The 24,334-nt window shown below is 37.0% G+C and overlaps 1 protein-coding gene across 9 annotated transcripts in view; it reads left to right on the top strand.

Annotated features, from left to right (window-relative positions):
- MAPK10 (mitogen-activated protein kinase 10) overlaps positions 1-24,334 on the top strand; it is a 557,027-nt gene that overhangs the window by 235,569 nt on the left and 297,124 nt on the right. For all 9 annotated transcript variants that reach the window (XM_047857257.1, XM_047857254.1, XM_047857261.1 and 6 more), the window contains one exon: positions 9,212-9,326. The gene's annotated coding sequence lies outside the window, so the exon portion shown is untranslated. The remainder of the gene's footprint in view (positions 1-9,211; positions 9,327-24,334) is intronic.

The raw sequence follows: 24,334 nt of genomic DNA on the forward strand, positions 1-24,334 counted from the left end.
CAGGGGTCCCTATTGTTATTATTTTTAAACAGTAGTTCAATTTACATAGAGCGAAATGCAGTAATCTTAGGAATTACACTTTGAGGAGTCCTGACAAGTGCTTATACCTATGTAACAACTTATAACTTCTAACAAGATACAGAACATTCCATCACTACAGAAATTTCTGTCTTGCCCTCAATAGTCTTCAACTCTGTGGCTCTCACAGGCAATCACAGTTCTGATTTCCATTACCATAGAACAGTTTGTTTGTTCTAGAACTTTATGTAAATGGATTTATAAAGTAAATGCTCTTTTGACTCATTTTTTTTCACTTAACATAATGTTTTTGAGATTCATTGATGTTGCATATTTCAGTAGCTCATTTTGAAAAATGTAATATCCAAAAGATTTTCATTTGTAAGTGAAAAAGATCTCCTTGCTTGGAGAACAAGAAATATTCCTGCAAATCTTCAGTCCTTCCACAGACTACAAACATGCCATTAAATAAATAAACTTGTATATAAGAAATACTAAATACAACTCCGTGCTTTTAAAAATAAGAAGTTACATTCATTTATTCACTTAAAAGTCTTCTTTCAAAAATTTTTATGATTGATAGTACTGATAGAATTCAGGTCAGACTTCTAGATTAAGTACAGTTTCATTTGAAAGTCCTTTGAAAAGAATTTAAAACAGTTAAAGTTTAAATATTTAATGTTGTAACAGAAGTTACATGTTTTAATATTGGATATCTCAAAACTTAACACTCCTTAACAATGCATATAACCTTACTGATTACCTACCAAGTGTAGGAAGATATGACAGATTCCTGGAAAAGGGAACTTGCAGAAAGACAATGAATAATAAGGAAGATTAAGTTAGAGTCAAGTGTGAGGTAGGATATATATTCATAAAATTAGAGTAATACAATGTATAGTATGATAAATACCAAACAAAAGGAAGGAGGTACTTTTGTGGTAGTTTATGTGGTGGGTGTATCTATGCATAAGTAGAGTGCCTGCCAAATACAATGATGCCAATAGGTATCTATTCTTTTTCTTTTTCTCTTTTGATTAAAGTTGTATTTTGGTGGGGAAGTGAGGCTCTAAAACACATTGTGTTGGATTGAGAAGTTGCAAATAGAGATTTATGTTAGAATCATCTTATTGAGGGCTTTAAGTAAATAGTTTCTATCAATCAGGAATGGGATCTATTGTTGATTTTTAAAAAAGCCAACTTGTATTAAATGATCTAATTTTAGGAAATTAATTTTCTATGCTATATAGAATAAACTTAAAATACCATTTTGATCATCTAAATATTACTGAAATGAGTAGGTTGAGAATTAAAGCTCTAAATAGTAAAATCCACTTCCAAATCTACAAACAACGTTGGCATCTATTATTACTCTTTATAACTTGTGCCATCAAGAATTAACACCTAGTGGAAGAAATTGGTTGGTTTCAGCCTATTCATTGTTGTCATTCTTTTTTATTGCTGAATACTGTACTATTATATGAATATACAATAATTTACTTATTCATTCTCCTGTTGATATACTTTGAGTTGTTTCCAGTTTTTACCAATTATAAATAAAACTAGCATACACATTTATGTACAAGTTTTTTTAATGGAAATATATTCTATTCTCTTGGGTGACTATCTATGAATAGAAGTGTTGAGTCATACTGTAGGTATATGTTTATAATTAAAAAAAAAAACACCCTACCAAACCATTTCCCAAAGTAGTTTTGCCATTTTATACTTGCACCAATAATGTAGAAGAGTTCTGGTTTCTCCATATATTAGCCAATATTTAGTGTTTTTAGGCTTTTAAAATTTTAGCCATTTTTATGGGTCTAACTGGCATTTATTGTAGCTTTAATTTGCATTTCTCTGATGACCAATGACACCGAATGCTTTTTTATGTACTTATCAACCATTTGTAAATCTCCCTTGCCAAGTGCCTATTCAAGACTGCCCATTAAACAAAATTGTTTGTTTTTTTTATCATTGAGTTGTAGGATATTTTTATATGATCTAGAACTTGTGTATATCAACAGTATTTTCAGATGTTTATCAAGACAGTTTTCTTCTAGTCTGTGGCTTGTCTCTTTCATTTTCTTAATGGTGACTTGGATAAGAGGAAGCTTTTAATTTTGATCAATTTTTTTTTCTATTATGATGAGTACTTTCTGTGTCCTAAGAAATCTTTCCCTACTCCAAGATCAGAAAGCTATTTTCCTTCTAAAAGTTGTATTTTATTCTACTAGCTTTATAGATTTTAGCTTTTATGTTTCATTTTTTTCCTTCATTGATATCCAGTTATTGAAAATTAACTTTTGATATCAAAACTTAGAATACAATAACTGAAAAGCCTGAATGCTAATTACATTTGCTATAAAGTTGTTTGGCTAATCGATACATATTTTTGCTTGAGACATAGTTTTCTTGTAGGCGGGCCCATTGCCAAGACTAACCAGTTAATAATCAAGTGATTCCTATTGAAGTTGAAATTAGAGTAAAGTGACTTCCAAAATCTTATCTTGTCCAATGGATTAAAAAGACAGAAAACTCATGTGACTTTCCTTTTCTAAATTCCCTCCTGAATAAAGTAGCAGCAACAACAATGAAAACAAAACCTGATGTGGTCCCACAGTTTTATGATATTTCAGGGTCTGCAATTACTACTTAGTTTATATCTGTTGCCTATTTTATCTTTTCTGTTAACATACGGAAGAAGCTCCTTATTCATGTAAGTATGCTAGTTCCAAACATAATGGACAATGGTATAAAACTCAGCATTACTTGGTTTCAGTAGACAGAAACCCACCACAAAGTTGTGTAAGCAAAAAAGGAATTTGGTTAGATAATGTAACTTGAGACGTCCAGGGGCTGAGGCTATTTGGCCAAATGTGAATTGAAAATTATATAAAGAAAATATTTTCAAATGGTTAAAAATTTTGATACTTTTTAAAAATAGTGGAAATAGTTAACTCCCCTCATTCTAAAAACGCACTATTTGTAGATGTTAAAACTGTATGGAGACTTAAAAAAAAACTGAATGGAAACTCTAACAGTCAGAGGCAGGGAAAATTACTTAAATAAAATAGACATATTTGCCACATATAGTAATGTAATTGTCGTTGGTTTTCCAGAGAATTATCTGCAATTAAAAAAAGAACCCCTGGTTTGTTAAATCAACTGTATTTTTTTTTTTCTACATTCTAATTGCAATCTAAGAGTCAGTTTGTTGAATTGGATGTAGTGGGCATTTATTTATGATTTTTATAAAAAACAAGGAAAGACAGAAGAGTAATAGTGCTGTGCAAATGACCTCTGGAATCCAGCTGGGACTCCAATGCTCACTTCTCCTCTGAGGTTATTAGCATCCTTGTTTGTTTTGACATTTAGAAAGACCCCAAGTCTCACTCTCTGCTGTTTGCAAAGAGCTGAGCTAGTTGAAAAGCAGAGATTGACCGTATTTCGTATGTTGTTTTGGTCTGCCGGTGTTTGTTCCTCAGCGCTGCTGTGGACACAGCCAGCACTGCTTGGAGCGGATTGTTTCTGTGGGTTGTGCAGCCTGGCTGCTGATGTCGTAGTTCCTGATAGTGGCTGCCAAGGAACCCTACTCCTTTCCATTTTGCCTGGTCCTCATTTCACCGGAAAACACAGTGGCTGTAGCCGCACATAGATAGACTTTTTTCCTCTTTCCCTTTCCCCCTCTTACCCCTCCCTAGACCTCTCTGGGCTTTGACGTCATGTGTGCTCCTTTCGGTTGCCATAGCAACCCCATTCCCCAAGCCCTCTGTCCGTCTCCTCTGGTAGGTTCCACAATGGTACAGGCAGCATCGCGCTGCACAATGGTTTCCAGGCAGTGAAAGAGGGTGATTCAGCAAGCCACTCTTCTTTTTTTTTTTTTCCAAAAACCTCCCCTTCTTCTTCTTCTTTTTTTTTTTTTTATGGGGGTGGGTGGTGCTTGTTATATGCTTACCTTTTTCTTTTCTTTTTTCATTTTTACAATTTTCCTTTTTTCTCCTCACCCCTCAATACCTAGGGGCTTGAGTGAGTTTAAGATTGGGTTTTCTTGGAAATCACCTGTCCATCACTAATTTTAAACAATTTCCCCACCTCCAAAGAATCTATTCCTTATTACAATTTGGAATGTGGTTAATGAAAAACAAGTAGGGAGGATTTCTGGGGCAAACACTGCTGGATCAGGATCGTAGTTCTCAAGCACGGAATGGTAGGTGCTCTTTGCTCATTCTGGGTTCTAACCTGTTTTTTGGAGGGTGGGGTGATGCCTATGGATTGCTCCTGGTGGGGTAGGAGAGCAAGCATGGGAGAAGAGGGAGAGATGGGGTGGAAAGCAGGTTAATGAAGTGAAGTACCTCTAAGGCAAGAAGCTACCAGCCTTTCCTTGTGTGTGGAGCATCTCTCCCCAGACTTGGGCGTGTGGAAACCTTTCTGTTTGGAGTGAGGGTTGGCAGGGGGTGGGAGGGAGCTTTCTTATTGTGACCAGGGGTTTTTAGACCAATGCAGAGCTACAGAAAGGAAGAGAAGAAAAACAGCCGGGGTGGGGGGGGGGGTGGAAGAGGGGGAAGGAGGGAGAGAGAGAAAAGGAGAGGTGGGGAGAGAGACAGAGAGAGAGAGAACAGCTGTGCTTGTTAGAAGTGCTGACCTCAGTCCTATATCTGAGTAATGTTCTGGGTTCCATAAAACATCAAAAAATCATGTCTTTAAGTATACATTTATGTTTACTTCCTGAGAGGTATAATTTAAATGAATATTTTGGAACATATTTACATATTTTTAGTAGGGAATAGTATTTATAGATTTTAGTTGCAAAACTAATGGCATTACTCTTGCAGAGACATTCTAGGCTGAATTTGGGCTGGGAAGAGGAACACAGGACAGGGGTCAGGATAGAGATTAGAGAAAACATTGGCACTGCAGTCGCAAAGGTAAGGGGTTCCTTTAAGAAAGTGATCTCCTATCACAGCAGGCAGCATTTTTTTTAATGGCAGGGTTCCCATATTCTGTGCTGGGATACTGTGTCCCCTAGAAATGTCAGAGCTCTTTTGGGAAAAAATCAGCAATGAGCATGGCAATATACTCATCAGAATTTATGTATTTGTGCCTGCAGCAAAAAAAACGTGATTTACTGGAAAATCTTCAAGTGAATCAAGGTTAGAGATATTTTAAGAAAAACTGTATATGCATTTTCCCCTGTACATTGAAATCTAGAGGCTGTCTCTGCTTTTACCTCCTAACACATAACTTCCCAGGTACTGCAATTTAGCTACCGAAAAAGAATGGCTTATCCCATGGCAGTAGGCTCTGAAGGAATCACAAGGTTGTTTACATGGGCTGTCTTTGCTGCAGAGCCTGACAGTGTCTTTACAGCAGCACTGCATGCTTCTGGTGTGTTGATGATAACTTTTGTGAACGAACCGGAAAGAGGCAGTCTAAGTCATGGGACAGGCCACAGTTCAGATTGCAGGAAAATAAGTGCACTCAGCATTGCCAGCCCAAGGTCCAATTTCCTCCTTGCATCCCTAGTCTGCTACTTGCCAGACCCAGGAAGATCTCACAGAATGCTGATCACCGTATTAAAAATGGTTGCAGGAATGACCACTTCTCTTAGAGAGGCTTCTGTACATTTTCTACCTTAGGTGAGCATATATGCTGCGAATATAGATAGTGATGCTCATGAATGAGCTCAGAAGCTTCAGACTCTACTTCAGAACCTTTGGATTTTAGGGGCAGGACAGTTTGGATGAGCAGTTTTGCTGCTTTTGGTACGTATTCCTTTTCTGCCTCGATCTCACTCTTAATTGACATGAAGTACCAGGTTAGCTTATTTTCTTACACAGAGCAAACGATTTTCTCTTCCCCACAACGGAACAGCAAATCAGATGACAAAGGTGGCATGACCTTAGATATTAAAGAGTCTTCATGCTTCCTCATTTGCACATCACTCTCTCCTGTTGTTGCAAAGTATCTTTAATTTGATGGGCTCCTGGCATTACAAAATCTTCGCAGTTTTGGTAAAAAAAATTTTTTTTGATGATGAGGCAGTGAGAAATCATATGTAGAGTGGAGAAATCAGCTGCCTCCAGCTTCCTGCTTGCTTGCCCCAGAACAGCATCTGCTGTTGGGAGGAGTGTGTTTGTCATGCTGGAAGGGGATGTTTATGAACAGATCCCAGAGGGACCGAGTGTGTTTTGCTGTCATTGTCTGGTATGTCTGCAGCTATTAGTATTTAATGGTTTCATAGTACGTGGTCAATGATTTTCAAGGTTAGAATGAACTGAGACTTGGTTGTGAATGCTATAAAATAAATGTACGTTTTTAAATTATAGGAAATTCATAGGATTTCCCTTGTTAGTATATCTTATAAGAATATCATAAGCGAAAGGTATCTGCCTAGCCAAAATAATATGAAAAAGCCTCCCATGTTTAAAGGTAAAGCGTCCCATATTTAAAGGTCTTTTTTTGTTTTGTTGTTGTTGTTGTTGTTGTTGTTTAGTTTTATTGTGGCTTTATGTAAATGAATATATTTCTTTGGATGTAATCTTAGGGAAAAAGTCTTTTAATACTGATGATAAAAAATAAAGACAAACTGGGGTGTTTCTTGTTTGTGAAACATGGGGGCAGATATTCTCTCTTCCTGCTCTAGTTGTGACTTCAGGTCACATTTGGAGCTCAAAAGACTTTGCGTGAAATTGGTGGGTTCAAATCAAATGATTGATTACTTGCTTATGAGAATAATGGGTCTCAAAGCAAGTCTTCCTTCGATCAGAATAAGAAGTAAACAAATTGACACTTAAAATTCTTTCTCCATTGTGCCTACTATCTCCTCTTGTAGTCTCCTTTAAGCTTTTGGTTGGACGCTGCAACACTTGGGCAAAAAGAACCATAAAGTGTCCAGTAATGACAGAAAGGAATACAATGCTGTATTTGCTGCAGACTATTTCTTTCTTACCACACATGCATCTCTTACACCTCCTTCTGAGGACCGAAGATTTAGATAAAGTTGGGCCTATGGACTACTGGGGGAATGCTTATTGGGAAAGGAGAACAAGACCCATTTATCCCTTTAGTATATTAAATATATTTATTGCATTATATGAGTATGAGATGAGACACTGCTGCTGATTAGAGAAAAGATCATGCTGCACATTGATTATTTCTCTTTGAAAGAGAAAATGTAATTTAGAATTGTAGCTTGGATTTTCAGAAATTTATCTCTCCGTACATATTTTCATGGCAAAGTTGTAAGGTTTTGACTAAAGATTTTTCAGTTTGAGTACGTTTTATCCTTATGAGAAAATCAAGGCAAAGGGTGGGGGGGAGTGAAAAATCCATGTTTTAGGTACTATCCTACCCTCTCCCCCATGTCTTATTGTGAATCTTGGTAGAAACTCCAAATGGAGAACTCAGGTGACATTAAAAATCCTTAAATAAAAAGAAGCATTTTGGCTTGAAAAGTGCTACAAATTTATACTTATTTTTGGTAAAGAATTTTCTAGGTGAATTGATGCTTTAGATCCATAATAAGCCACTATGGCCTTTCTCACTGTTCTTATCTCTGAGATGTGAAAGCCATAGGTTTATAAAGCTAATGTTCCTAGGAGTGGAAAGTAAAGATTTGAATGGAAAAAGAGATGACTGAAGGTTCCTTAGAAACATTCTTAACCCACAGTTGCTCTGAAATCCCATACAGTGTGCAGGTGTAAGTGAAATTCCCCTACAGGCCAATCAGGAATTTGCAGAGTAACCTGCTCAGTAATAAACAGGATTTTTGCTACATTGTGTGTGTGTGTGTGTTAGAATGCAGGGAAAACCCCCCCCCCACCACCCAGCAGTGATTTAAAGTACTAGAAATTCATCTTAGTGACTTCTCTTCATAGAAGTAAAACTGCTCCTAGTTTCTGGATGTTAACCTGCCTGGGTTCTCCATGTGCTTCCTGAAAATGGGTTTCTTCAAGTAATTGTCCTCTTCTCATACACTGGAAGTAGGATGTGAGCATTGGTAGTGAAGTAAAGCTCTTAGGCCCATTTATTTGGCAAGGTTTCTTCAGTGTCTGTACTTCCTCTGTCATTGCAGTTATCACACTATCTACTAATTACATATTCCTGTTTCCTGTGTTCTCTACTAAAGTATAATCTCCACCAAGTACTGACTGTGTCTGTTTGGCACGTTGTTGGGGCTCAATAAATAGTCCTTGGATGAATGTCTCCTGTGTACAGTGTTCTCTGCTAAGTGCAATGGAAGGAAGAGTTTGGAGCCATTTGGGAGCATATAATCATTTAGGGAGATGAGGTTAAATAACAAGGATGGTATATGATCAAGGGCTCCTATTAGTGATTTGACACTAAATATAATAGGAATTCAGAGGAGAAATAAATTCCTGTCCTCTGAAATGGTGGTAGGTGACATTGGAGGTCACACTGGGATGTTCACAGAGCAGGAGAGTGTGGTGTGGAAAGAATTCTTAGTAGTAAGTTGTAAGCACCTGGCCAGGAAAGGGACTCTTAGTTGGGGCAGAGAGGATGGTTTTATTTGGGTATTGTGAGCATACTTTCCAAAGTTCTAAAAATTAAAACTCATGGTTTGATAATGGGTAGAACATTGGAAATTGGTACAATCTTGGAGAATCTGGTCCATTATAATCACAAAAAGTAACAGTAACAGATTGAAGTTACAAACCTATTTTTGTAACTAGATCAGATTAGGAAAAACATACATACAGGTCTGTTTCCAGCTTCAGACCATTTTCAGTTTAGTTTTATTCTATTTCAAGTACTTCAGAGGTTTTTGAACTTCTTCTTTTATCAGTAAGCATGTAACCCATTTTTCTAATGAAATCTTCTGTGAAAAGCAGAATATGCAAACATGCAAGGGTGGAACTGTTTCCATAGAAGCTGAGTAGGGTGCCTTGTATCTCAAAACCAAACTGATATAACAAAACCCAAATATCATGTCAGATTTTATGTCAAGATTTTAAAATATCCAGCTACTCTGGTATTGGTAACCCCAAAGTTCTTGTGCTTGTGATAAATTTGAATAGAGTAAACCAGCCTGGGATGTTTTATTCCCTCATCCTGTGTGCCATCACTCATTTTCAGTTATCTTTGTCAGTCTTTTGGTTTCCTAATGCGGATGAAATTCCCATTTAAGTGTTCAAATCAAACTCATTCTGTGTTTTTGCTTTGATTTTAGGCTAGCGTGAGGAACACCAAAGGCAGGACCATCTCAGATCTTCATTATGGCAACTCATGCAAGAAGCTGTTGAATTAGAACCATTTCCTATAGATGAGAAACCATACAAGCAGTGGTGAGTTGCAAATTTAAAAATATTCCACAGCAGAAAAGATATGATCTTTATAACTCATGTAAATATTGCATGTGATTTAGTGTATGGATCTGAAGAAATACTGCTCCAAATAATGTGAAGTAAAGAAATGAAAATAAACAAGACAGAATGTTTGATTGATGGTGCAGTGCTATTACTGCCACATAGAGTAGCATGAAGTCTTGGGGTACATGGGTAAATTGTGTCACACCAGGGACAGGAGGGTGCTACTGCCCGGGACGATACCAGTCTGTGTAAGATGGCTGCAGTGAACAATTTCATGTTGCTGAGTTAACAGTCGAGTGACATTATTTTTCAGTGGTTTTTATTATTTGCAACATAATTACACATTTTACCAATTTACCCTGTAGGTAAAAGAATTGGTTCTCTGTGAAAAGAACCTGTAATGCTCAATACCTTTCAGGAATACACACACACACACACACACACACACACACACTCACTCACTCTTATGTAAACATACAGGAATATATATAAGAATGTATATAATATATATATTAACATAGCATTTAGATCCTTGCAAATAAGGGGAGAGAAATCATATCACAGTTTTATAAAATGCAATTCATAGACATTTACCCTATAGATCCTTGTGCCTAATATAGCAACATTAAAAGTAGATCCAGTTTTGGGGCACCTGGGTGGCTCAGTCCGTTGAGTGTCCAACTTCAACTGAGGTCATAATCTCGTGGTTTGAGACTTTGAGCCCCATACTGGGCTCGCTGCTGTCAACCTTGTCAGCGCAAAGCCAACTTCAGCTCTTCTGTTCCCCTCTCTCTGCCCATCTCCAGCTTGTGCTTTCCCCAAAATAAATAAATATATTTTAAAAAGTAGATCCAGTTTCTCTGCTAGTTGGAATAATTTTTAAAACTTATTATCTTATAAAAATATCAGCACACACAGGCAAAATATTTTTTATAAAATACTTGATGCTTTATAGTCATCAAAGTCAATAATCAATAGACTCCAGCAGAAATGAAGCAGTTATAGTCTGTCAAATTAACTTTGAGAAATAGTGTATGACAGCAAGATTCCAAAAGAAGCTGTTTTGAACTGGTGATCAATATATCTCTTTCGTTTGCTTAGTGGCTTATGTAACTCTGGGTAGGTAGGCTTTCTTGTGAATTAATGCCTAAGCTATAACTACAGAAGACTGATGAAATTAACCCTGTACTTCTTTCACATCGTGATTTTCATTACAGTCTGCCTACAGTTATATCGAGAAAGTAGATATAATAGCCATCGCTATGCTGTGCTTAATCACCATGTACTAAATGAGTGTTTGTTATAAAGGAGAATAGTATGTAATTGCCAATAATGAACCATCTAGGGTCTAAAGGAAGGGCAACTTTATATGGTTGAACTTAATGCTTTGCGTTATGTGTCACTCCCAGTGATGTAGAAAACATATATTGCCCCGTCTTAAACATTTACTCATTAAGCAAACATTTATTGAGAATCTGTGATGTAGACATTATCCTTGACTCTTGGGATAGATGAAAGAGATAGTACCTGCCTTAAAGAAGCTTTCAGTCTAAAAAGTGTGGTGCTTATGCTAAAATGTGCCATTAATTGGGGGGAGATAATGTTCAGAGTGTGGTACTTACACACTGGGCGGTTAAATGGGTAGACATGCGGTGCTAAAGGAAGTGCAGCAGAGGAGACTAATACAGATGGGCTGGGAATTTGTCAAGGCTTCCTGAAGGGAGTGATATTTTAGCTGAATGTTAAGGACAATGAGAAATAATCAGTGGAAGGGAACAGTGGGAATACTTTTCAAGGGCCCAAAGGTTTAACAGAGTATGATTTTTTGGGAGCACTCTGTGCCATTTACCGTGCTAGGGCATAAATGGGGGTGTAGAAATGAAACTGAAGAGGGGTACAGGAGACATATCATGAAGGATCTCTTAAATAAAGCTAAAAAGTTTGGACTTTATGCCAATATGAAGAGCTTTTAAAATATTCTAAGTAGGAGAATGACACGATCAGTTTTATTTTTTAATTGTGAAATATATCATAGACATAGAAACGTGTATAAAACAAATATAGTTTAAGGAATAATTATAAAGCAAACCTCATATAACCACCATTCATATTAAGGAATAGACTCTTAGTAAGTACCTATGTGTTCCTTTAAGATCACATGCTTTTTCTTCTCCACTAAAGGTGACCACTAACCACTATTTTGCCTCTTATCACATTTGTTCCTTGTTCCTTTGCTTTTCTTTGTAGGTTTTCCATCTTACAGTCATAGTATATATATACATATATATATGTATGTATATATATTCTTAATCAACTGATTTTGCTGAACATTATAAGATTCTTCTACATTAATGTATGTAGTTTATTCATTTAATTATGTAGTATTCTACTCCATGAATATACCAAATTTACTTATCCATTTTACTGTTGGTGAATATTGAGATTGTTTCTGTATTATTTATGCTAATTTATGTGCATAACATTTATTTATATATAAACAAATATATTTATGCAAATATATTCATTAAATATATTAAATATATTTATTATAAATAATATATTTGTAATAAAGTTATTAGTTATATATAGTTATATATATAGTTACTCATAGATTCTAGTATACATGTGTAAAATCTTCTTCAGGAAAGGAACTACTGAATTTAGGGGTATGTGCACATTCAGGTTTTCCAAATAATGCTAGAATATTGTCCCCAATCGGTTATATCAGTTTACACTTCTATCAGCAAGGGAAGTTCTCTATTCTCACCAACATTTGATTTATAAGTTCTTAAGTTTCACTAATCAGGTGGGTACATAATTGTACTCATGAAAGTATTAATTGGCTTTTTGCTGATTACTGATGAGGAAGAACATCTTTTCATTTTTTATTGGTCATTTGATTTTCTTTTGTGAAGTACCTACTCAAGTGTTTATGAGATTTGTCTTTCAAAATAATAACTAGCATTTATTGAGTTCTTACTGTGTAATTGCTTGTGCTAAGCACTTTGCAGGCATTTAATCTTCATATCATCCTTATGATTTACAGATAAGGGAACTCAGGTTTAGAGATGTTAAATAACTTGCTAACAGTCATACAGCTAAGAAACAGTGGATTTAGCATTTGGGGGCTTTCTGACCCCAGAGTTCTTCAATTTCTTGGATAGCATTTGGAAGAAGATTAGACCGAGTCAGAGAGAACACCTAATGTGGTCTATTGAAGGAATCCAGTTAAAAAATCATAGGAACATAAACTAAAGAATCACCAGTAGAATGTAAGTACAAAGCAACTGGACTCAGTACTGAATGTTGTGGGTAAAGAAGAGGCAGAATATATAAAGTCTTGTTACTTGTTGCTTAGGTATAGTCAACATTAGTCATACAGTGTATATTTATATTCCAGGTGTTGTGATTAGGTGTAAAGAATTATGATTCCATGATTCAATAAGAGATGAATTTAGTTCTGGGTACCTGGGTGGCTCAGCCAGTTAAGTGTTCAACTCTTGATTTCAGCTCAGGACATGATCTCATGGTTCCCTAGATCAAGCCCTGCGTGGAGCTCTGTGCTCTGCCTCTGCTTCTCTCTCTACCCCTCCCCTGCTCTCTCTCTCAAAATAAGTAAATATTAAAAAAAAAGAAATGAATTTAGTTCATGGGACCATCAAATTTAGGGTAGAGAGACCACCGTGTTCATTCAACTCTTCACTGTTTTAAAATGTGGAACCTGGTGCAAAAAGAGCTTAAGTGGCTTGTTCAAGATCACATGTTATGAAGTGTCAGATAAAGACTAGATATCAAGCTGGCAAAGAATGCAAAGGAGTAACAACTTGCCTGATTTTTAAATTACTTGAAAATGCAATCAACTTACTTTATCTGTTAAACATTTAAAAAATTATTTTTAACTTTTATCTATTTTTGAGAGACACAGAATGCAAGCAGGACAGAGGCAGACAGAGAGGGAGACAAAGAATCTGAAGCAGGCTCCAGGCTCTGAGCTGTCATCACAGGGCCTGACACGGGGCTTGAACCCATGAACTGTGAGATCATGACCTGAGCTGAAGTCGGACACTTAACTGACTCAGCCACCAGGAGCCCCTGCTAAACGTTTTTGTTTTTGTTTGTTTTTTAAGTCAGTTGCCTCATCATCGTTGTTAGCTGGTTTATTTAATGTCGTCTAGAATTCGATTTGCCTGCCCATGATTCTACCAATGGAGCCACCAGATCTGATTTGCTATTGTTACCATGTAACTGCTCTGCTTACCTTTGACATGCTCCATTGGCTATGTAATAAGTTCACTTTTCCTTAACATATACCATACTCCCATTCACCCCCATTTTAGTAACTGGTGATCTTTCGGATTGCCTGGGGACACTAATGTTCTTCATTCTCATCACACACACTCAAATGTTTCTTACCTGTGTGATTTACTTCATACTGTCTATTCTGCCTATATTCATCCCACCCAATCTTTACTTAGTCATTAGCCAACTTTTAAGGCATTTGCAATTGAAAGAATGGTCTGAGGACCAGCAGCGTGAGCATCATGGGCATCATCTGGGGCTTGGTAGAAAAGCCGTATCTCACGTCCCATCCAGATACCCTGGCTCAGAATCTTTCAAACAAGATTCTCACATGATTTCAAGTCTTGGAAGTACTGCTGAGACTCACTCTAGACTTCTCAGGTGTTACCAGAAACCTTCCCTGACTCCTTCCATTGGGAATGCCTTCCTGGTGTTCTCAAAGTAGCCTAGGTATATCTATCTCATTGTATTACATAAATAGTAGCATGTTTTACTATTTATGTGTCTGTGTCTGTGCCTTAGCTTGTGAGTAATTTGACCCAGATCTAATTATCTTTTGGTTTTCCATGCCTAGCACAGTGCCTAATACTTGGTAATACTGAACAAATATTTGTTGAATGATTGTTTGATGAAAGAAAGAAAACAGAGCAGGAGATAGATACATAGAAAGATAGGAACAGAAGTAGGAAAGAGAATCATAAGGAGAAAAGGCATAAAGCCAAAGGAACTTCATAGAGAAAAAGGTAGACTAAAAAAATTTTTTAAATATCTCTGGATACCATCTGGGAAGCAGCCTGACAGTCTACAATCTTATGTAAGTAGATTATGTGATAAATGTGAATATTGTTGGCCAAATCCCTCAGAAGCAAAGATTACCTTAATTTTTTATATAATTACAGTATAGTTTTATTGTTGTTGTTTTTGTTGAGTAAATTTTGCTAAAATTTGTTTTACTTTCCTAAACAAAGTATTCTACTTAACTAATCAGAGATTGTTCAGAGTACTGTGGAAAGTGGATAGAGGATGCAGGTTTGTTTGAAGCTGTATAGAAGACAGAAATAAGAGGCCAGTGAGTGGAGAATAGGCACCATACATAAAAGACCTTTCTGATGGTTAGAATTATTTGTAAGTCCATGCTTTTAGAAGAATAGTGAATTTTCCAGCACTGCATTTAACCATCTTCATGTTTGACCAAATACTACGAACATGTTAGAGATGATACTACTTGATGTGAGAGATTGAACTCAGTGACTTCTAAGGTCTAGGGTTCTTGTGAATTATGAGTCTATAATTGTTCAGAGTAGTGCTGGAAGAATGAGGGTTATAATACATGATTATAATAGTGGATAACATTTATTGAGTGATTACTTGTGCCACTCACCGTGCAAAGCACTTTGCATGCACTAATTCATTTAATCTTCACAGGAATCCTACTGAGCATTTCCATTTTATAAATGATGAAACTGAAGCATGGGAGATTTAGTAACTTGCCCTAGATCATGCAGCTAGTGTTGGTAGAGCCCAGGGAGTCCAACTGGGGAGCACTTCCTTTTTTATCACTGTGTTGAATCCTTCTCAATATTAAAGATGAAAGTTGGACTCAGTGGAGCTTTAAAACATTGATGTGGTTTAAATTCCAAGTAAGTGTGCTAACAGGAATTCTAAGAAATGATAACATAATCAAAGTAAAAAAGAGATAGAAATGAGTGTAACGGGTTTGTGGAACCAAATGCCTTACATATGAGATGAATTAAGAGGATATTCAGAAATTTGTCATTAGGGTGCCATTTTGTCTTGTTTTTCAATGGCTACAAGCTCCCAAGATGGGAAACCAAGTCCTCAGGAGTATAGTTCACCCTAGTAAAAACAGCATAACTAGCCCTTATATTGTATAAAAATTTAAAGGCTTTTCACCAATTGGTGGAACCTCAGGCTGTATCTTCTGGGAAGATGGATTTGGGACTGTCACTGTTTGAGAGGTCCCAAGTAATTTGATGTCCTACTAGGAAAATAATAAGGTGGTCTTTATAAGTTGGCATTTTACTGGAGTTTATTTGAAGAGTGAGTTAGCTTAAATTTTAGCATGTCTCAAGATTCTTCGTAGATAATTCTGTGTATTCCAATAACCACTATTAGAGGAACTACTATTAAAATGAAAGTATGAGATCTTAATGAAAATTTGGTTAACACAAAAAATGTTTTCAGGGGCACCTGGGTGGCTCAGTCAGTTAGGTGTCTGACTTTGGCTCAGGTCATGATCTTGTGGTTTGTGAGTTCAAGCCCCATGTTGGTCTCTGTGCTAACAGCTTGGAGCTTGGAGCCTGCTTCGGATTCTGTGTCTCCTCCTCTCTCTGCACCTTCACTGCTCACACCCTGTCTCAATAATAAATAAATGTTAAAAAAAATTAAGAAAATAAAAACAAAAACAAAAAACGTGTTCAGATTAGGGCCTGTTGGAAAATTTAGTCCATAGTGTAGCAGCATTCATTACATGTGATAATCTATTATTTATAGTACAGATATCAGAAATTATACATGCTGGATATTTCACAGTTTTCTTTCTAGTTGTACTTTTGGAAATTCTAGGTGGTTTGTTTGTTCTTTAAATCCTTAAGGCCCACTTTTTTTTTTTGGTCCCTAAGGCCCACTTTTAAGCACCTTTAAATTTGAGAGTGGATAACTTTGATGATATTGTCTTTAGAAAATCATTTATAAGTCCTAAGAATCAAAATAATTCTTTTTTGAAATTTAATTTAATAAGATTTAAAGATATTCTACTCCCTTACTCCCCCCTAAAAGATTGAATAAAACATGTTAGGCAAAACCTGTGTGAAATAGCGGGTAGGAAACAAGTTAAACTATTTTTTGTCTTTTATGAGTTTCAGCCAAATACATCATGTCATATGTCTGTTGACTGTCCTCTTGCCAACCAGGGTCCAGGTCAGCAATGTGGACTGTCACAGGCAATCATATCTGTTATGTTTCACTTCTTTTTAGTCTTGGTCCTGAGTATAGATGTCTGGCTCTGTGTTATAATTTAAGGAGCCAAAACACCCTCTAGTTTTCTGCTTCTGAACCTGATATAATATGTGAAATTCTCACTTACTTCTTGGGTTGAAGACTGTTTCTATTAAAATAGAAATGTTGTGAGGTAAATTGTTCGTTCCTTTTAAGTAAAGCATGAGATGATACTCAAAAGGCCAGGACCAAGTGGACTACCTTGGTGAGGTCACCTTGGCCAATGAAGGTACTTCATGAGAAGGGAAAGCAGCTTCATGGACAGCTAGAAGGGAAGAATAGGCCAGATGGAGGCTTACAAGAGTCTTGAAGACAGACTTACCAATGCTCAATTTTGCTTTACCTGACCCCCTTTAGTTATCTTTAGCTTCATATCGTCACTCTAAATCAAAAGATAAGATATTTGAGTTATAGGAAGTCACTTCTAATTATTAAGACTTCATTATCCATGAGGGAGATAGTTTATGCACAGGCAACCAAACTGATTGCATCTACTTTCCAGATTTGTATCATTCTTTGTATTAAAATTATCTGCTGCTATCAAAGGGCTAGTGTGTACAAATGTTTGCTCATTGATTTACCCTTGAGAGGGATCTATTAAAATTTGCCTTTAAAAATCACGGTTTCCAAGCTGTACTGGGATTTGCCAACATATCAGGTGAAACTATTGGCATCTTGATTACCTAAGCTATCATATCAATACAACAGATTTACATGAGGGTTAACAGATATTTTCAATGGACAGATTACTGTGGTAGAATCTTTGAAGAATGAATAAGATACAATTATTTCCTCCTTCCCTTCCTCCCTTCGTTCCTTTCCCTTCCTTCATTCCTTCCTTTGATCCTCCCTTCCTTCCTTCCTTCCTTTCTTCCTCCTTCCCTTCCTCCCTCCCTCCCTCCCTTCCTTCCTTCCTTCCTTCCTTCCTTCCTTCCTTCCTTCCTTCCCTCCTTCTCCCTCAAATATTTACTGGCTGTCTCCTCTATGCTAGGTGCAGCAGCAATAAAGGTAAATTCTATTTAGTCCCTGCCCTTAAGCAGCTCATTACCAAATCTGGGGCCTTGGGATGGGGAGTGAAAGGGAAAACACTTGTAAATAGATGAATCTCACACATAGGATAGTTGCTTTAATACATCCTGAGTTCAGGGAATAGTACAATTACAAAGTCAACTACTCTATTGGGATTCTGCAGAAAGACAGGAGTACCAGTGTTCTAAAGCAGCAGTTCTCAGACTTTGTGGTCTCATGATCCTTTTACGCTCTTAAAAATGGTTAACCATGAGCTTTTGCTTATGTGGGTTATATCCATTGGTATAAACCATATTAGAAATTAAGATATAAATTTAAAATATTTATGTAATTCATTTATGAATTAGCAACAGTAAACCCATTACATGTTAACATAAAGTATATATCTTTTTATGAAAATTTTTTTTTTTTTTTAATTTTTTTTTTTCAACGTTTATTTATTTGTGGGACAGAGAGAGACAGAGCATGAACGGGGGAGGGGGAGAGAGAGAAGGAGACACAGAATCGGAAACAGGCTCCAGGCTCTGAGCCATCAGCCCAGAGCCTGACGCGGGGCTCGAACTCACGGACCGCGAGATCGTGACCTGGCTGAAGTCGGACGCTTAACCGACTGCGCCACCCAGGCGCCCCTGAAAATTATTTTTTACAAAGCAGAAATAGTAGTTACAAAGTGGCATTGTTTTATATTTTTGCATATCTGTTTTATGATTAGTTTAAAAGAAGATGGCTGAATTCTCTTATATACTTACAGCTTCAATCTGTGGTTATATAACACATCATGCAGCCTCTTGAAGACTCTACTGTACATCTGAGAGTAAATGCGAGTGAAGGCAGCAAAATATATCTTATAATTATTTGGAATTAGTTTTGACCTCAGGGATCTCCCCCTCTGCCTAAAGGAGGTCTTGGAGATCCTCAAGGGTTCTTGTGTACTATACTTTGAGAACCACTTCTAAAAAGTATCTGTTGTGTGTAATGTGTTAATATCTCTTTTATGCATCTAGAATGGTACTAATTGTGTACCAGCCTTAGAAAAACAGAAAATAGTATGCTTAGTTATTCAGAGGAGGAACTCTAGATGAGAAAGACTATAAGACTGTAACCTCGATGAAGGCAGAGAGATCAATTTATCTTTTTTACTCACTAGCTGTCACAGGGCCTGACACATAGTTGACTTTCTGGAAATTTCAATGATAAAACATTCTGCTAAGACTGCTATGTACTTTCATAAGTCACTATAAATCTGGGCAGAATATGGTGAGTGCCACAAATGTTAAATGCGTGTTGTGGAGTTGGAGGGAGTAGGTATTTTCAACTGAGGTATTAGAAGGGATTCATGGAGGAGAGGGCATTGGAGTGGAGTTGTAAAGATAATTTGGTAGTCAGTGTTGGAGTTGGAAAGGTTATTTCTAGTAGGAGAAACAGAATAAGCAAGGATAAGAGTGGGTTTGGGGTTCAGAAGTTTAGGTTGTGACTTAGGGATGGAGAACATGGCAGTCAGAGATATGGTAGAGAAAATAGATTGGAGCCAGACTGAGGGAGATTGTGAATGATCTATGAAGTAGTTTGGGTCTGTTTCTATAGACAATGAAGAGCAATTCTGTTTTCCGAGCAGGCTTACAAAAATGATCTTAGCAGCAATGTTGAGAGTGGTTTGGAGAGGAGAGAGAATGGAGGCAGGATGAGCACTTACAGGAAAGAAGGAAATGATAATCCAGTTTGAAGAAGACAGTAAGAACCAGACCAGTGGAAAGGGATCTAGTATATAGGAATGCTTCCAGGTTTCAGGTAATTTGGAGTAAGAAGTTGTAAAAGAGGTAGTGTTTCAGTCAGTAAGGAAGGAAAATCCTGGATTATTTATGAGTTCATTATAAGTCCAGTCACAGTATTAATAAGCAGTTTTACACAGGTCCTTGGGCTTTGGTTTTTCCATTTGTACAATGTAGAAATGGATTGCTTGCCTATTTGTGTCACAGGAGTCCCTGTAAGGATGTAAGGATAAATGAGCTGTTTTGACAGAAAAGCGCTGTTAATCTAAGCCATCAATAATAAAAATGAGAATGTTTGCCAGGTGCTTTTGCTCCTATGTTGAAGGCTGCTATGTAAATATGAAATACTGCCTGGAACTATTGTCACTGTTAATAATAGTAAAGTCATTACCACAAAATGCCTACGTAGCAAACTTGTTCTCTGTCAATTCTAAAGTGAGAAGATGAAGCCAGGCATGAAGTCCATTCTATTTTGTTTGTTATGAATTTTGCTTGTTGTAAACTATTTTCCTGGTTAGTAGAAAGTCATTTTAATAGTATTCAGATTTCATTGTATCTCATTATTTTCATCACTCTATTCTGGTCAGGTTTTCCATCACTATCAGGGACCTCATTATCCTGACTTTTGCATTCTATGCAAATGAAAGTGGGACTACATTTGATGTGTCAGTACTTGCGTCTGTGCTCTTGTTAATTGTGGCTCCTTCCATTACTTTAACACATAACTATATGGTATGCTCCAGAGATAGAATGCTTGGGTTCAAACCCAAATTCTATTACTTCATATGAAATCCTGGCTAAATCACATGGTCTCTTAAGATTCAGTTTCTTTACCTGTAAAATGGTACTAATAATGGTGCTAATCTCATATGGCTATTGTGAAAGTAATGAATGCAAAGCACATAGCCTTAAGTGCTCAGTAACTGCACGGTGTTGTTTTGTTTTTGACCAAATTTATTACCATTGTCATCAACATATCGGTTTTTTTTTCTAATCAGGATCTTTTTCCATACTTTTTAAATTCATTATTTGTCTTCCAGTAATTAATTTGTGACCACACAATTAATCATCCACCTTTTCTTTACCTAGAATAACATTTTGAAGAATTCCCCAAATTTTAAATTTTACTAATTTTACTAATTTTATATATATATCTATATCTGTATCTATATCTTATCTCCCTCCTGGGCTTTGTTTTACCCAGCAAATCAAGTATTTAGCTCTGCTGTGAATATAAGGGATCCAATGACTTGTTCTAACCATCTGACTGGTATTATTTCCCATGGCACACTGCTATCCTCCCACACAATGTTTCTGTAGACAGAATTCTCTTGCCATCTTCCTTTTTTACTCAAGTATTTTGTTCAATCTGTTCTCAAGATCTCTAACAGTCTGTTTCTGTCCTTGATATTGATCATGCCTCTAAAGGCACCTTCCCATATTAGCTCGGATCCATTGAGATATGTTTGGAACATACATCATGCCCCCAGATGTATAGTGCGTGGTTGGGGCCACCACCAAACCTGTGCTCTGCTCACCAAACCAAGGTTCATTTTTTTTTTTTTTTTCAACGTTTATTTATTTTTGGGACAGAGAGAGACAGAGCATGAACGGGGGAGGGGCAGAGAGAGAGGGAGACACAGAATCGGAAGCAGGCTCCAGGCTCTGAGCCATCAGCCCAGAGCCCGATGCGGGGCTCGAACTCACGGACCGCAAGATCGTGACCTGGCTGAAGTCGGACGCCCAACCGTCTGCGCCACCCAGGCGCCCCCAAGGCTCATTTTTTAATTTGCGTAAGTACTTGAATATTCACCACCATTTCTCTCTACATTGTCTCTAACTTCTATGGGACAGGAACCAAATGAAGACAGTGGTCTTGCTTCCTATCAAAAGTTGATTCGTATTTGTTAACAGTCAATCTATTCAAACTGTAGTGGGCGGAATGAAAATGACTATTGAAAATAGCTGCTATCAGAGGAGGAAAAATGATTGAGTAGTAAGGCAAATCAGAATAAATTAGCATTTAGTCAGTTTTATCTTTTACTATTCCAGTATTGAGTATTTGTTTAGAAATTGTAGAAATTGTTTAATTTAGATGAATATACCAGGAGGGAGTTTCCTTTTTGAAAATTGTGATACGTAATCTGGTATTAGGTCACTGAGATTTCAGTTTAGCACCCTGACTTTACCTATCTTTTGGAATAATGGGGTACACTTACTTTAGCCATCTGTTAGTTGTGTGATATTGGCCATGTTACCTAATGCCTGGTTTCTGTTTTCTTATCTGTAAAATGGGAACAACACGATCATCTGTCTCAAAATGTAGTTCTGAGAATTTAAATTAATTTTCACAAGAGATATAAGATGTAAGAGATAGGAAGTTATTAGAACAATGCCTGGCACAGAACAAAATTTCAGTACCTATTAGCAAATATTATTACCCACCTGAAACAGCATGATGGTTAAAAGCTTGATTCTGTATCACTTACTACTTGAGTAATTTTGGGCTCTTTTTATAACCTCTCTGAGCCTCTGTTACATTTTTAATTTGGACAATGATGATATCTACTTCACAGGGTTTATGTGAGGATAAATGGAAATCACTTAGTATAACTTTCACTGGCTATTAGCTATTATTTTTTTAATCCTTATGACACATGCATTATCTAGTAATTATGATAATAAATATTTACAGAGGACTTACTCTGAGCCAGGCAGTATCCCAAGTATATTACATGTATCAATCATCTCATTTATTCTTCACAATACTCACAATGAGGTAGGTACTATTATTATACCCATTTTACAGATGAGGCAAATTGAGGCATAGAGAGGTTAAGAACATGTCCAAGCTCTTACAGTTAGTAGGTGGTAGAGCACAATCTGTGCATTTATGCATTGAACTTTATTGCCTCTTATGAAGATAAAAGAGTTGAATGAAATGTCTGGAGAATAAAATTAGACTCTCAGGCTAATGATTGAGGTTGTTGCTGTGTCTTACCCTCTTGTAAACCTTAAATCTATTCATATGGTGACATCAACTTGGTTAAAAAAGAGATTAGTAAGTAGCACTAAAGAAGAAAACAATGTGAAGCAGTGTTTTGAGAGGGGAACCTGATGTCTCTGTCGTTGTGTCTGGAAGTGAAGTCTCTGATCCTTCTTGCCCAAGGTAATATCTTACTGTCGTGGGGATGCTATAAGAGCAAGGTTTACATGAAGACTTCTAGTTTTATTCAGCCTCAACTTCTTCCCTTTTTCTGGCTGCCTGCCTCAGTCACTGCATGACTCCGAGGCCCCAAACAATTGCACATATTTGTTATTTCTTTATTTTTAGTTTTTGAAATCTTATTTTGGTGGGATTTATACTCCGTATGTCCCTGGTGATAGTTGAGATGATGTTGTCCTGTACTGCAGCTCCCCTGTTACACCCTGTGTGATAGGATGGTAGAATAGTCCCCGATGGCAGGGCGGGGGCACTGAAGGACTTCCTCCCTCAAGCCACACAGATTGGGATTCACATTTCCAATCCGACATTGGGCAATTAATTAATGCTTTTAAGACTTAGTTTCTTTTTATAGGGGCACCTGGGTGGCTCAGTCGCTTGAGCAGTAGGACTCTTGATTTTGGCTCAGGTTGTGATCCCAGGCTCATGGGATGGAACCCCGTGTTGAGCTCTGCGCTGAGCTTGGAGCCTGCTTAAGACACACACTTTCTCTCCCTCTCCCTCTCCCTCTCCTTCTCCCTCTTCCTCTCCCTCTCCATCTTCCTCTCCTCACCCCCCCCACCCCCACCCTGCTCGGACTTTCTCTTTCTCTCTAAAATATAAATAAATAAATAAATAAATAAATAAATAAATAAATAAATAGACTTAGTTTCTTTTTATAAAATGGGCATGTAGTACATACTCCATAGTTTTTGAGCTAATTAAATGTAAAAGATTTTAATACAGTGTTTGGCTAGAGCAGAGAGTTCAGTTTTATTGTTATAACACTAAAATCTTTCAAAAATATTGATTGGCTTTAGATCATTATCAAACAGTTTTGTTATTGAAATAACAAAAGAAACTTAGTGGCTATTATAGCAAATACCAGGGGTACTTTTCAATAAAATAAAATTAATTAATTTCATTTTCATTCTTATTGGCCTGTGACCTCTACTAGGATTGGGAAGAGTGAACTATGGAAAAGGCAGAGGGCTGGGAAATGCAAGAAAAAAACGAGTATACAAAATAGTACTCTGGTCTTTATATAAGTGAGATAATGCATATGGACATGTTTTTCACATTCTCATTTTCCCTGCAAATATAACATTAAAAAAATAATTTCCATGCGCATCCTGAGAAGAAAAAAAAAGTATGGAATTAGTCAAGGAAAGCAAGGAGAAGAGGAAATATTGCATTATTTGTTAAAGCATGGATTGGATTGGAGGAAATTAGAATCTGAGCAATTGGACTGTTGGAAAAAGGCAAATAGATATTGGAAACACGTATGTGATAAGGGTAAAATGACCAGCCTGATAGTGTTGGAATATTTGGGCATATCAGTGGGGACCTGAGGGCCAGGGAAAGGATTCCAGATGATATCCAATCGGCTCAGCCCATCCCCAGCATCAGGGCTTGGATCCCAGATACTGATTCACAGGGTGACACAGAATTAAAGAGCAAGATTTTCTAATGTAGACTAACAGTGGTGAATTAATTGGCAGCTCTTGATCTAGGCACTGGTACAATGACTATCTGCTGTAGTCTTTCTCTGTCCCTGGGTTGCAAGCTTGGTCTAGATTAACTGTTCTTGTTGGGTGCAGATGTCCACTACCTTCAGGACCCAGGGTTCTTGTCGCTTTCCATTTTCCCATTCTCTCTCTGGTGTG

This window comes from Prionailurus viverrinus, chromosome B1, assembly GCF_022837055.1.
Source record: "Prionailurus viverrinus isolate Anna chromosome B1, UM_Priviv_1.0, whole genome shotgun sequence".
Classification (NCBI taxonomy): domain Eukaryota; kingdom Metazoa; phylum Chordata; class Mammalia; order Carnivora; family Felidae; genus Prionailurus; species Prionailurus viverrinus.